General features: G+C 35.2%; 1 protein-coding gene across 1 annotated transcript in view; it reads right to left on the bottom strand.

The window, feature by feature from the left end:
- Window positions 1-11924, bottom strand: part of LOC118205002 (prolactin-releasing peptide receptor-like) — a 291435-nt gene extending 279511 nt beyond the window's left edge. The window contains exons 1-2 of the mRNA XM_085819065.1: window positions 11804-11924; window positions 8111-8511 (exon numbers count right to left, since the gene is read on the bottom strand). The gene's annotated coding sequence lies outside the window, so the exon portion shown is untranslated. The remainder of the gene's footprint in view (window positions 1-8110; window positions 8512-11803) is intronic.
- Window positions 11925-13213: the final 1289 nt, after the last annotated feature.

Below are 13213 nucleotides of genomic sequence, written 5' to 3'. Positions count from 1 at the left end.
ACCTCAGTATAAATACCGCTCGCAAATAAACTGCATCAACTTCTTTTCCTAGCTTCCGCCACGCCAAGATACACGCTGCTTTGCTTGTCCGTCTAAAATGATATCGCCCCGTTAATTTGTGTACATAAGAAATTATTGTAATTGTTTATGATCAAAAAATATATTGTCTACGAAGCATTCTTCTAATGTGCCTGAAAATAAAGATGATAATTAGCTGAACTTGGTTGGGTATCAACACCTTCGTCTCGTCTTGCCGCTCTGCTATCACGACTACGCTTCAAAAATATTACACACACACACACACATATTTATGTATAAAATCAAGGGTGTCCATTTGTTTATCTCTGTTTGTGTAATTCACACAGATCTACAGTTTTAATCCAGTCTTGATACAATTTTGCACACTTTATAAGGCCTTCCTGCACACTTCCTGCCTTCTTAGCATGCCTTCGTAGTGTAGTGGTCAGCACGCTCGACGCGAGGTCCGTGGTTTGAATCCCGACGAGAACATTGCTCGTTTTTCACATCTCCTGCTTCGAAATAACCTAATATCTCTACAGCGGAGTCCGAACTAAACGGTAGCGAATGATGATTCTTCACCGCCAGAATATGGCGACTGGGTCCGCTAAAACCCCAGTCGCCAATCAAAAGGCGGGAGTATATAAGGTATTTCTCCCGCCTTCTTAGCATGCCTTAGTAATGTAGTGATCAGCACGCTCTGCGTATATTCGGTTCGAATCCCGGCTAAGGCGTTGCTCATTTCTGCTTCGAAATAACCCAATGTCTCTACAACTTGACTTTCAAAACAAGAGGAAGGTTACTGTCTACATAAGATTTTGAATAACCATCCAAGGTGCCCACATTCATGTGGTTTTTCTGAACCATCTTACTTTCAGACTGCTGTTACTGCATTCTCGCTATTAGTTTTCAGAACAGTGCAGCAGAATTTAATTACACTGTATATCACTGGAATACTGGTGTACTGATGTACACCAGTATTTCGAAGACAGTGAAGAACTTTTCGAAAATTGATGGTTATTTTCTGAAAATGACGAATCGAAATCTACAAGGTACTCCAAAATTTCTGCAGAGTTAAATTTTTCTTGAGTGTTTGTTCGAAGCTTCATCATGGCTTCAAATCAAAAATATAGTAAATGAAATAGGCACTTATTCTGAGATAATTCTGGTCACATGATATTATTCAGTAAAAAATATCCCGAGTCTGACACAACTCAATCACTAGAGCTTGCAAAATTGTTTTCTCATACGATTAAAATTATTTCATTAAATTTTAATGAATAAAAAAACATAGTTCACAAATATTATTAAAGATGGCATTTGACATTAATTAAAATTTCTGAAAAACAGCTTTATATCAAAGAACTACTAGCTAGAAACACGACTAAAAATTCTATTTTCTAGAAATGCAAAAATTCTAAATGTTCTGCTTCAATAAAATTTATTTTGATTCTTGAAAACGATGTTTTCGTATCGAAGAAAATTGGATTTAACATGATTCTGATAGTCCCTCCCACTCAAAAAATGCAAATGTTTTACTTAAGAGTTAAATTTCGCTATGGCTTGCAAAACCAAATTTTTGTGTTGATGAAACGGAATTAAATTACATGATTTTTTTTCCTGGTCTGTTTTATGGGTTATAAAACTTCATTCTTTTCATGAAAATATTTTTATCAGAATCTAGATCTTTAGAATAACTTATTAATTAGAACTTTCGTTGCAGAAAATCTGCATAAAAATTTTAATTTCTTGCGCATTTATTAAAATTATTCGCATTCCATGATCAGCTACAGCACTACGAAACTGACTGTATTTAATTCATTTCTTAAATTTGAGACACTAGGCCGAAGAGCAACTAAATTCTCACTAAATATTCTGGAATACGGTTCATCAGAAATCTCCAAATTAATATAAGGCATATATAGACGCGGCTAAACTGCATCTCCTGAGCTACAGGAAGCTCTTTGGTCCAATAAATGGGTCTCGCCTCTCAACAAAACTACTGTTTTATGCACTCTTAGACAAAACAAAACGACGCACCACAACGCACCGAGAAGATAAAAAGCAAAGTGGACACAAATTAATATGCATACAAGTTTCGAAGGAAAATGCAAAATTTTACATTTTGGCTGCCAATGAATGAACGGTTGTCGCTACAGCGCTTCTGATCTGCGCAAACTGACAGGATATTTCAAAGGAGAAATTATCATTCCAGGTCATACATTCTTCACGAATTTCATTCCGTGTACTCTGGTAGATAGTAACTATGCCTCTCATACAGGTGCGCGAACGATATCCACAGATGTCAGAACTTGAGAGAGGTCGTGTAGTTGGGTTCAAAGAAGCCAGTCGGCGAATAGCTTGACATTTGAGCAAGAGCGATGCCACTATTAAACGATGTTGGCAGGAATGGTTGAACCATGGCCGCACACAGCGTCAAGAAGGAAGCGGTAGGCCTAGACAAACTACAGAACGTGAAGACCGAGCAATCGTCAGAGCTGCACTCACAGCCCCAAATGCGTCATTATCATCGATTGTACGTGCAACTAGTGCTTCAGTGACCGCAAGGACCATTCATAGACGGCTCACAGAAAGGGGGCTGAGGTCACGGCGCCCCTTGCGCCGACTACCATTGACCTCTGTACAACGTCAAGCCCGTTTGCAGCGGTGTCGGGCTCACTCGCGCTGGAGTAGAATGTCACTGACTGGAGTAGAATAGTCTTCAGTGATGAGTCCCGCTTTGAACTGAGCCCCGATGACCAGCGAAGGCGAGTCTGGAGACACCCCGAACAGCGGTGTGACACCAACCTGACTGTCTTTCGGCAGACAGGGCGACAACCAGGAGTGATGGTCTGGGGTGCCATTTCATTTCATAGTAGGACCCCTTTGGTCGTCATCCGTCGCAACCTTACAGCGCAACGGTACGTCGACGAAGTTCTAAAGCCCGTTGTGTTGCCCTTCATGTCACTCCACCCTGGGCTTCCATTTCAGCAAGATAATGCCCGCTTCCACACTGCACATCTTTCTACTGCTTGCCGAACATTACCTTGGCTAGCAAGGTTGCCGGATCTGTCTCCTATTGAGCACGTTTGGAGCATTATGAGCATGGCCCTCCAACCAGCTCGGGATGCTGACTATCTAACGCGCCAGTTGGACAGAATTTGTCACGATATCCCTCAGCAGGACATCCGCAACCTCTATCAATCGAAGGCATGCCGAATAACTGTTTGCAGAAGGGCCAGAGGTGGGCAAATGCGTTACTGATTTTTTTTTACTTTGTGAAGCTCTATCACTTCAATAAATCATCCAATTTTTCTCAAACTGTAATCATTTGTTCTGTACATCTACATCACTTCCATCGATTTTCGTCCCATTCGGATAACTCCTTTATGGTGTGTCTTTTTTTTTTTTTTTTTTTTTTTTTTTTTTTTTTTTTTGTCTAAGAGTGTATTTGAAATTCTCTCAGGAAAGCAGAAACCACAAATAGATTAGCAACTAGCAGCGTTGATGCGTGTTAAATCTTAATAAATCGCATTGTGAATACTTTAAGGTGTAAGCACTCTTAATTTGCAATGGAAGAAACAAACGTTTTGAAAAACCAGTTTACACTTGATAAGTTAATTAAATAATTTAGGTTTAGCTCTCCACAGTATTATGTAGTTAGTTATGTAGGCAAAACAAACTATTATTACGAATTTTGTACATAGATGGATGATTTTAGTGAAATTTTATGTGAAATAGTTGTATTTTCTGTATAAAGTAAAATGAAAAATCTTATGAGACGATGCTATGCCAGAAAAGTAAGAATACAGGGGCAAATCTATTTAACGTTAAGTATATCTCGCTAATTTGGCAAGATATCGCCAAGCTGGCAACTGTTTGAGCAACGAAATTTTGTCGCCAAATTTGGCGAGAAATTGGCGACATTTTGGTTTGGTCCCTGTATCACCATAATAGCCATGGTAATCGAATAAATATAATTGATCACTATATTAGCCGTAACCGTAATTCGAGCCTTATATTGCTTTCAGAAATTTCGAGAAGCAGAAAGTACTAGGAATATCTCGACGGCCGGTTGAAAACTATATAAAGCCGGACAGAGTACCTGCTCTCAGTTATTGTTGTTGCGAATTGCTAGTTCAGCGTGAACTGAGATATTTCTGTTAGCTTTCTCTTAGATGCGCTTTGCATTGCGTTCTGCTTAACGCTCTTAGTAGTTTGAAGTGTAACCACTCATTGTACTCTGTGAACACCTGTACGGGTATTTCGGTGGTTCCAAAACTCTGAAGTGTTTCTTCTGATAAAATAAATTTTATCAACCTATTATCGGACTTGTGTGCATTCAAACTATTATGAACCCGTACGTACTCAAACTGTTATTTTTATGCAAAAATGCTACTAAGTTGATAATTTACTTTGAACACTTTTCATTTATCGAATATGAATAAGAAGCAATGCTCTTATTTTTTATGCAAAAATATTGTAGAGACATTAGGTATTTTTGGAAGCAGGCAAGAGAGATTGAAAAATTAGCAACGCCTTCGCCGTGAATCGAGCCGCGGACCTCTGGAATACGCGCCCAGCGTGCAGACCACCACAGCACGAAGGCATGCCAAGAAGGTGGGAAAAATACCTTATAATGCTACTAAGTTGATAATTTACTTTGAACAGTTTTCATTTACCGAATATGAAGTTCTTCTTTTCTACGCTTATGCATCTTACTTGTTTTTGAGTTTAAAGTATACAAAAACTACAATTCTGTTTTCTCAAATCATTGTACCATTGTTTACTTGAATGAGAAGAAAGTCTTCTTTGTCTTTCAATTTCCTCTAACTAAAAGTTCCCTGACAGTTATAATCAGAAGCAGAAATAGATTTTGGAAAACCCGAAGAAAATACATTGTTTTCTATCTTAAAAGAAAAATATTCAGTACACTGCACAAAATTTTAAAATTCGTGGCTCGTAGAAAAATACTTTCCTCAATGCAGCCTAGGAGTAACAAGTTATTTATACAGACATTAAATATCTACCTTAATTATAAAATACAGTAACACTAGTAAATTATTTGAAACGAGTCACAATAATTTTTGTTCAAAAAAGAATTTCTAGTATTTACGCGAGGCTCTTGAAAAGTTTGATTGCGGCTCTCTAGTTTTCCCGAATTTAGACACGCCGCTTCTACTGACATGAAGTTTAGTAATACATGTTTGTATAATATCCATTTCTTCTATGATGACACTACTGCTGGAATAACCAAATATAAGGTATTCAGAAACAAACATAATTCAAAGCTTGATTATGACTTTTTAATAAACTAAAGTTAACAGAAATTTATTATATAGATTTGATAACAAGTACTGTCCTTAATCATCTTCAATAAATTGGAGCTTCGACTTAATTATCGCTCTGCATTAATATAATACTCATTCATCTTCTAAGAAAATTCGGATACGTAAAATTTTAAGTTCTTTAGTTTTGAAAATATTATAGAAATTTGTTTCCCTGAAATGCGTATTTCAATAAAGATGACTTTACATATGAAAAGTTTTCATTAATTAGAAATCTTTTGTAAAAGGATTTTTAAATCTCAAGTTTTAAACATGCATATTTTATATCTTACGGGCTGAACCACTTGAGGATTTGTATAATTGCTTCACTTCTGTGCAAAGAGAAATTTTCCTTTTAGTTTATTTTCAAAATTTATAAACTATTCACTACGAAATTTTAATAATTTTAATCGTAAAAAAACCGTAATTTTTAGATTTTTTCCGGATATAGCTATTTTACTCAAAGTAAAAATAGGAAATGAAGTGCATGCATTTTATAAAAAGTTTTAGATAATTCTCTTCAGAATTGAAAAACTATGAAAACAATTGGGAAGACTGGGATAAAAGGATTTAAAGACTTCGGTTGCAGCTTCGGCTGTATAATATTCATTTCTTCTATGATGACACTACTGCTAGAATAACCAAATTTAAGGTATACAGAAACAAACATGTTTCAAATTTCTGATGTATAGTTAAGAAAACTTTCTTCTCATTCAAGAAAGCAACAGATATTGTGATTTTACGGAAAAAGTAAATTCACAATATGTGTTGCTTTCGATCGTTATAATGAAATGCAAATATTGTAAAATAACTGGAAGGGGAGTTTAGTATATGGCCAAAATAAAGCTTTGAAGTATTACCTAAATACTATTTTAATCAACTTAACTAACGCCAGTTTGCTTTACGAACTAACCCCAATTTGCTTAACTAACATCAGTTTCCGTAAACAAATTAACGTCAGTTTGCTTTAAAATGTGCCAATTTCAAATATAGAGTTATTAATGTTTTTAGTCCAAAGAAGCAATTTGCCTAGAAGGACTATTAATTTCGTTTTGACATTTTGCGTTGATTCACGATAAGCGTTGTTTCACTTTTCCAACTGGTGCAACCAAATATTATCGCCCTGTATTATATTTAAAGAAATTAAATAATGAAGAATCTGCGTGAATGTATGTATGTTTCTCGCGTTGTGATAAAACAACAGTACCTAGAGCCATCAAAATTTGAATAACGTAATCTTCCACAAAATATGGGAATCCGGAAGCCCTAATTTGAATTTGAAATATGTTTTAGTATCAATTTCAGATTTTGTAACACTTAAACGAATTTTTGATTAACAAACTAAACGATTTCAAAGCGAGCAATGACAACACTGTACGAAAAAAAAAAAAAAAAAAGAGAGAGAGACATTTTTATCTTCAGCGCGCGAGACTGTGTATCGGAAATTCTAAAGATATGCTAATTTTGAAATTATTTTGCGATATTGCTGTCGAACTGAATTTTTGGGTTTGAGTACGTAGAATATGATATTTAATAAATAAAGGTAACATACGAAACGTTAAAAAGCGCCCCTTTGAACGTAATTTAAAATCTGAAAGCTTTTTTTTTTTTTTTTTTTTTTCAAATTGAGGAAACAAGGTGTAAGTGTGCAATGACCTGGCCGGAATTCGAATTTCGGACTTCCTATTTACTCATCGGACGTGCTTTCAGTTACGCCACAAAAGGAAGGAGAAAGAAAATGTCTTATACAATATACAATCAACTCCAGATTAACTAAGGCTGGATTAACTTGCCCTTGTCTAAAAAAAAGTAAGCTTCTTTATTGCGAAAGAACGCTAAAGGCCAAACCAGAATAAAACAAAATTCTACTGGAAATAAAAAAAAAAAAAAGAAGAAGAAGAAGAAGAAAATAAGTAGAATAAGAGCAGGGGCAGTATTTAGGAATTGTTTTTAACCACAACAATACGTTACAATTGTACATAATCTGGGACATATAAACATTCTTAAATCATGCTTAAAAATAAATTGCTAAACCGTTAAGTGTACAGTTATTAATCATCTGTTTTCCATTCACTCCTATCAAACACAAGATTAATGTACACAAAACATTGTTGTTGTTGTTTTTCTTTTTTTAAATGCTGATGAAATTTACCTAACTAAATATTCTCTAAAGTAAACTGCTTAAAAATTCAAGTAAACGATACTTTCAGTAAATCTAAACAATATAAAGGTATTCGCATATTCGAGAGGTCCAGGGTTCGAGCCCCAGCAAGGGCATTGCGCATTTTTCACGTCTTAAAAAAAAAGCAATTAATGATTATGCAACATCAATCCAGACCGCTTACGGTAATTTTTCCGTTAGTTAAAATATGAGTTGTTCCTTTTTCTTGTCCCTCCCCATTTTATTATTATTATTATTTGAATTAACTGTGATTTTTAGAGTTAACCTTCGACACCTTCCTTCGTGTTAGTGCGGTTAATCGGGAGTCTACGGAATATGAGCAGAGTTCAAGCTGATATTTTGAGTTTAATTTAGATTATGGCTGCAAACTAAATACACAGAATACACCTTGGCGTAATGATTATCTGGAAGAATACTCGGATTAAAGTGTTTAAAATTCATATCGGAAAATATATAATAAAATGTAAATTATATAGTCAAAGTCTAAATCAAGCGTTTTATACTCCTGTTAAACATTAAAGGAAACTAAAGTAAAAAGTAAAAAGAGTATCTAAAAATTAAAAAAGAAAATATTTTATCTTACCTGCTTATTTTCATGGTTGTTTCAAATCTTGATATTGTCCATTAATTAGTTATGTACGTTTTGGTATTTCGAAGATAGTCATCAGAACACGACGGCAGGGTATCGGATGAGCGCTAGGGCACCTATCGTTTCTGCACAGTTAGACAGTCGTCAGCCGCCAGGTGGAGAGCATTTCTTCTGCTTGGGAATCTCGAGGAGATTTCATGAGAACGAGAGCGCCGCCACTTCACAGCGACAAGAGTTGAAAACAAGCCCTCTAGATGTAACAATTGTCAATAAATAAATTTCACTACAGGAGAGAAACAGAATAGAATACCATATATTGGATTGTGTTTTAGGGCTGTGGTGATGACTCAAGATGCAGCTCATGATCTGAAAGTCGCTTAAAGGCCGACTTCTTTCTGGAATAAAATAAAAAGTATTTTATTTTGAAACAAAATTACTATTATTAAATTTAAACCTGTTGACTTTTAATATTATATTTAAACACTAAGCATTATTTCAAATAATTCTAGTAAGTAAAAAATTAACTAATAAAGCTAATAAAATATTGCTTTCAAATTAAATCAAATCTAAACAAATTACGAAATCTTTGGAATGGGACAACACTTGAAAATAAAATATGACAACCTGTTCTTCAGCAAAAAAGTTTTAACCTCACAAAAAATTGCTAGAAATTATCTTCATCGCCATTTATAGATGCTCATCATTCAACATAGTCCTTTTCTTTTTAATTTTCAACAGCGAAAATAACTGTTCACATATAAATGTACTCCCAAACAAAGTGATTACTCCTATTGCAAAAATTGTTACCTAGAGGTAAAAGATATTTTCTCTTTCTTCGTGCATGCCTTCGTGGTGTAACGGTAGCACACTCGGTGCGTATTTCAGAGGTCCAGGTTCGAGTCCTGGCTTGGGCACTGCTCATTTTTCATGTCTTTTGCTTCAAAAAAAGAATCTAACGACTCTACAGTGACGCCTGAACTAAAATATGTTAGATCATGATTCTCCACCACTAGGATGTGGCGAGTGGGTCGCTCTAATCCCCAGTCGCCCTTTAATAGAAGAGGGAATATGTAAGGTATTTTCTCCCTCCTTTCTGCGTGCTTTCGTGATGTAACAGTAGCACACCCGGCTCGTATTCGAGAGGTCTAGGTTCGAGTCTCAGAGTAGGCATTGCTCATTTTTCATGTCTCCTGCTTTAAAATTACCTAATGACTCTACAAAGGTATATTTATCTTTTGCCGAGTGCGAAAAAAGTTAATCAAATCTGTATCTTCAAACCTGACTTCAAACCTTTGATTAATTTCATTTGTAGATTTTCTAGAGAGTTACTCACGTAATGAACATGATGTAAAACTGGGCTCCAAATCATTCAGATCTTAAGCTTTATCTCCAAATCTTATCATAGTAAGTTAATTTCATAATAATGCTAATTGATTTGCGGGAAATGCATTCGAGGCTGTATAAATTGTTTCCTGGAGCCGCATGCTGCGCACGAGCCGCCAGTTTGAAACCACTTTTCTAGAGAATTTCTACTTTACCATTAGATCTAGCACGTTCTTCCTTCCAAATAATATCTATAAAAATAACACACACGCAAAATAAATAGATACAGTCAAAAGTTGTTAATTCGGACACTCATAATCCGGAATGATCTATAATCCGGATCTCAAAGCTACAAACTTTCTGCGCATGCGTCGCGTTGACGCATGCGCGTAAGACCTTCACGGCTGCGAATACGCGTGTGCGCGTGCGCAAAATACGTTTACGAATGCGCGTTTAATGTATAATGGACGGTATAAGCTAAGCTAAAATTATCTAATTGAGTTAATGTTGCAGATTTCGTTGTTCCTTAATCTTCGAATTGGATTCGGCTTATTATTTTTTGCAGACTGTTAGAGCAATTTTATAAAAGTAAGCTTGAACTTTCGATTATGTCAAATAAAATTTCTGATATATATTTACTAATATGTAAAGGATCTACAAAGCGAAAGTATGTTTCGAAGTCCATTAAACAAAAAATTGAATTGCTGCAAAAAATGGATAAAGGCATATCCTTTGTTTATCTAAACTTTAACGTTTGTTTATCTAAACTTTGGTTATCTTTAACGCCGCGGCGCGCAATGAATTGGAAGTTGATCTGTCAACACTATCCTTATCTTCAGGGCAGATGTTTTTATTTTATTTTGCTTATAATTCCGTACTAAATGTAGTATTTCATCTCGATGTACTCCGTCTTTGATATGATTTAAATCAAATGCCTCGTCATTATAATTCGCTTCCGATAGCGAAGAAAGTGACAGAGGTTATTGAAAACGAAAAAATTTCGATTGAAAAATTAGTCGGTATTCTCGACACAGCAATTATAGGACTTGAACAGCGAAACTTTGTAACTGAACAAGAAATTATGTCTTTATAGAATTAAAGAGAATGTATTATCACATAAAAAACGAAGCAACTTAAACAACTTACATTGAAAGAAATGTTTAATAAAGTAAACAAATAATTATTAACCTTTTTTTCTTGTAAATTTTGATACCCTTTAGATCATAATTGTTCTTTATTTCATAAATTACGGTTTCATATTTTTAATTTTATAATTTCTGCATGCCATCTTACCAGCTTTAAACTGATGATATATAATCCGGAAAAATCGATAATCCGGAATCGCCGAAGTCCCGACGAGTTCGGATTAACGACTTTTGACTGTATATGATTTTACACCTCACATTGAATCAATAGAAGACGATATCTGATAAGCTTTATATTTGCAGTACAAAAATTCCTTAATTATGACCAATAAATTTTAATGTAATCTTAGAAATTTAATTGAACAGTAGTTAACAAGTCAGTTGATTATAGCAAAAAACATTAGGATTATCTGCTTAAGGAATGCGCTGCCTTCCTGAAGGACTTTCGAAGAAGAACTGTCTCGTATCCATAATAACATGGGGAAAACTACACAAAACACCAAATGCAGCCAGCCCGTTCGGGTTGGAATATGAATGGAATTGTACGTATTTAGCGGTTTTAACCAATCGACCGCTTTTGGGTTCTAAATTAGATAGACAGGTAATATGACAAAAGATGTTTTTTTCTGTCTTCTAAATATTCAATCGAAATGTCTACTAAAAGGTAAACAGCATACCTTCAAATAAAAGTTTTTGTATGGCAAATAATTTTCTACATCTTGTAAATTCAATAGAAATGTTAGCTAAAACATTATTTAACATTTGTAAATGAAATTAATTATATGCCAAATGATTTTCTACATCTTGTAAATATTTAATCGTGATGTTATTTAAAACTAAAATTTCCGAGCAAGAAATCTAATTAAGATTCTTAAAAAAAAGATTCTCAGGGTTTTCATTTTCTAATTTCATTTGTAAGAAATAAAATGACTTTTAAATATTTTTTTAAATGTTATTGTGATGCAACGGATACAAACTGAAAAGATAAATCCAGACATAAAAATTACACTGGTTAGCATAAATTAAGGAAAAATCACAAAAATCACGATTACTGAAAAAGTTACATGTAGAATTTAACGAAACTTACCCACAATATACAACACATAGTAAGGTATCAAATAACATAAAAAGAAATTACCAGACAAATATGGTAGTATAGAAATTAGCACATGTATAAAATGAACAAATCGAAGGTGTCAGTTTGCTATAGGAGACGTACCTTCAATATACTCACATCAGTGATATTGGGGATCGATTTTTTACGCGCATCCGGTGCAAATCTTAATTTTCAGAATTCTAAGTTTCAGGTGCACATGGACCCGGTAGAAGGAAGTTTCCATGCCGGAATTGCATTTAGAACATTTGAACCTGGAAGAGAAAAAGAAGATTGAAGGATTGGTAAGGAAATTTAATTCTTTGTTTAACGACAAACCTGGGTTTTGTCAGGTAGTTAGTCATTCCATAGACACGATGAATGCCCCTCCAGTCCGGTCGAAACCATACAGATACGACAAAACTAAAGAAAAAATTATAGAGAATCATATTGTAAAAATGCTCCAAAACAAAATAATCGTGCTTAGCACGAGTTCGTACGCAAGTCCGGTGGTCCTTTGTAGAAAAAAGAACGGACTACCGCCTGAACACCCGGACGCGTATAGGTTTGCAGTTGATTATCGTAAGTTGAACAGTATAACAAAATATCCCTACCCTACCAATAATTGATGAAATCATTAGAAACATTCGCTCGACTAAATTCATGACAACCCTAGACCTCACGTCGGGTTACTTTCAAATCGCCGTTAAGCCGGAGGATGTCCAGAAGACCGCGTTTATAACAAAGTCAGGCGTCTATGCCCTTTTAAGAATGCCCTTTGGTTTGAGCGGAGCGCCAGCCACGTTCCAAAAAGTTATGGACATAAAGCCAGTTTTAGGTAAAAGTACAATTATTTGTCTTGACGATATCATAGTTACCAGCGAAACATTAGAGGAACATTTGAAACATCTGTAAGAAGTTTTTGCCTTACTTAACGAGGCCGGTTTCAAAATAAATGCAAGAAAATGCAAGTTCGCGGCAAAGGAATTGCGATACCTCGGGTACAAAATCTCTAATAAGGGCATAGAGACTGATGATTCAAAAATTAAGTCAATTAAAAGTTATCCTCCCCCAAATACGGCTAAGAAATTGTCTTCATTTTTGGGCTTATGTTCCTATTATAGAATGTTCATAAAAGACTTTGCGAAAATAGTTTAGCCTCTTCTAGTGCTGAAAAGAAAGAAAAGTAGATTTTCTTGGACAGCCGAAGCGAACACCGCGTTTGAACAACTAAAGAATGCCCTAATCAATGCCCCAGTCCTTAAATTCCCAGAAGGCGAACAAGGTCTAGAAATTTCAGCGGATGCATCCGATTATGCAGTTGGAGGGGTGCTCTCCCAAAATGGCAACCTATAGCTTTCTTTTCGAAAACCTTGAATGCTACCCAAAGGAACTATTCCGCTACTGAGCGAGAAACGCTCGCTGTGTTATTAGCAGTTCAGAAGTTTCGTGTCTACTTCGGAAGTTCACCGATAACGGTCTACTCGGATCATGCGGCAGTGGGTCGCTTGTATTCAGGAAAAAAATTATCGCCTC

The sequence above is a fragment of the Stegodyphus dumicola genome, chromosome 1 (genome assembly GCF_044657685.1).
Source record: "Stegodyphus dumicola isolate Sdum_Otavi_A_Nest chromosome 1, ASM4465768v1".
In the NCBI taxonomy this organism is placed as follows: Eukaryota; Metazoa; Arthropoda; class Arachnida; order Araneae; family Eresidae; genus Stegodyphus; species Stegodyphus dumicola.
Note: the sequence above shows the minus strand (reverse complement) of the source record. Positions and strands in the feature narration are given on the sequence as shown.